Source organism: Cervus canadensis, chromosome 7 (genome assembly GCF_019320065.1).
Source record: "Cervus canadensis isolate Bull #8, Minnesota chromosome 7, ASM1932006v1, whole genome shotgun sequence".
Classification (NCBI taxonomy): domain Eukaryota; kingdom Metazoa; phylum Chordata; class Mammalia; order Artiodactyla; family Cervidae; genus Cervus; species Cervus canadensis.
In genome coordinates this window covers 66211962-66214382 of record NC_057392.1, presented here as the reverse complement: position 1 = coordinate 66214382, position 2421 = coordinate 66211962, and the positions used below count along the sequence as shown (strand labels likewise).

At 41.5% G+C, this 2421-nt stretch overlaps 1 pseudogene; it reads right to left on the bottom strand.

Annotated features, from left to right (window-relative positions):
- Window positions 1-843: 843 nt before the first annotated feature.
- LOC122444755 lies at window positions 844-2113 on the bottom strand (annotated as a pseudogene).
- Window positions 2114-2421: the final 308 nt, after the last annotated feature.

Below are 2421 nucleotides of genomic sequence, written 5' to 3'. Positions count from 1 at the left end.
ATACATAATAGGCTATATACAAATCATAATAGCTATATACAAATCACAATAGCTGGCTAAAGGAGTATAAAAGGAACTCAATTTTGCAGTCTCTTTTTATTTGTTCAAGGGGATTGATAAGATCAAATTTAAATAGAAAAAGAGTGTTATTATTGTTAGTGGTGGGTGTATAAGTGTTTATTGTATACATCTATATATGTTTTTTAAAAATTAATACTGTCCTTAAAAGGAAAAATACTTGCTTTTAGACTACACTGCTAGTAAAAGAGATTGACCTGGAATCCCAAATGATACTTTTCCAATTCTAAAATTGATGTCCATCTTGATGCTATACAATTTTGTTTCAAACTGTATTATTTGCTACATTACAGTCTAAAATAGTTGAAAATCTCTTATGTAAGTGTGTCCTACTCTTTGGTTATTTTGTGTTTACCTCTGTCTTTGCTAATTGTGAAAACTGACTTGTTCAAGTTCTTCAATTTAAACATTTGCTTTAGCAGATAGAAAAAAACACATGGATGTATTTTCTAAAACTTTAATAAAGAAACTTCTAAAAGCTTCTATTTACAAGCATGCTGTGTGCTAAGTCACTTTAGTTGTGTCCGACTCTCTGTGACCCCTGGACTGTAGCCCTCCAGGCTCCTCTCTCCATGGGGTTTTCCAGGCAAGAATACTGGAGTGGGTTGCCACTTCCTCCTCCAGGGGAACCTCCCAACCCAGGGATCAAACCCACATCTCTTAGTTCTCCTGCATTGGCAGACTGATTCTTTATCACTAGCACCTCCTGGGAAGTTGAAGGCTGAGAGACTGGGAGAGCAATATGTTTTAACACCCGGGGAATGTTTACATGTTCATTTGCTTTATAGTCAGAGAATTTCCAGGGTATAAGTCATACAGCAGAAGGCAGTGTGCAGAGGAAAAGAGGCTGAGACTGGGCGCTCAAACAGAGGCTTCGCTGGATCAGCCACAGAATAAATGGCAAGCTTTCCCTCCCCGAGGTCTAGCCAGATGTCCACCACACTAGGTCTGTGTGAGCTGAGGACAGTTTCCTTGACTGTGCCCCATGCAGAGAGCTGGCTGGTCCCTTTCCACTCTATACATCAAGAGTCTGTGGTCCTTCCCAGGATCTGGCTTTGCTTCATCCCTCCACAAGGTCACCCCAACTGTCCAGTGGCTACAATGCTGAGTGTCCACTTCCCAGTACTGCTGCCCAGAAGACAGGGCCTGGAAACATAAGGCTTGGCTGGAGGCAAGCCTCTCAGGACTCCAGGGTCAGGAGTGTGGGAAGTGAGATACAGTGACTGTCCGGTGATCTGTGGACACCTTCAGATTATAAGAGACGCTCCCAAGGTCAAAGTTTGGACTGATGGTCTATCAAGCAGATGAGGAAACCCTTTTGGGTGCAAGGTGGCTCTGGTCAGGCAGTGAGCATGAGGAAGAAGATGGAGCTTCCGGGAGTTCAACCTGCATTTGTTCTTCAAGGGCCCCTTGCTGCATGAAATTTTCTTGTAACTTTCCCTGGATCTCTTCTAGGTCATAGAGAATATCTTTCATTTTTTTGCTCAGGTGGACATGAAGTCACTAGTTTGGGAGAAGCCAAGGAAAGGTCACCCCATCTGACAAAGCTCCTTTGTCTGATTCAGATTCTGGGAGGTGTCTGATCAAATAATTATTTTATTTAATCTACAAGTATAGATTAAATGATTATTCCATTATTTAAAATACTTGAGCATTTAATGACATTTATTTCAACATGCCTTATACCTAACCTGGTTTCAGACAATACCTCTTAAATCTTGTTGCCTGCATATTTTAACATTAGAGTTTGTTCATTGTTCTCTAACATACATTCTTATCTCTTTCTTTTAAAGAAAGGTCCCTCCAAGTTTTAGCTCGGCACATGGCCTACCAGTTGGGAACACATTCTCTCAGACTCATACGCGTGTTTGCCTGTGGCCAAGCCCTGGCCAGTGGGGAAGAAATAACAACACTGATTGTATATTCCAGGCAACAAACTCAGCAGAGAAGCTGCTTACCCTCACTCTCCCTTCACCTTCCACTGACTAGAAATGATGATCACCAGCCTTAACCCTAGCCTCGCAATAGAAGCCATGTGTTAAAGTTTACAAAGCCTCCTCATCAGTCCTGGACTGTTTTCATGAGAGAGAAATAAATTTCTCACTCAAGTCATCATGTTTCTGTATCTCTTTGTGACAGCACACTAACTTTAGCTTGTTCTCTATCTAAAATAATTAATATTAACCCATACGTATCACAGAAGAATACACTTGCATTCAGAGAAATTGATGACTTTGTCCATGATGGTAGACATAGAAAGTGGCAAAGGGATGTGTGGAGAGTGGGATTTCTGACTCCAAAGCCTGTGGATTCTATGCCTGATTCCCAGGCAGGAAAAGTCTG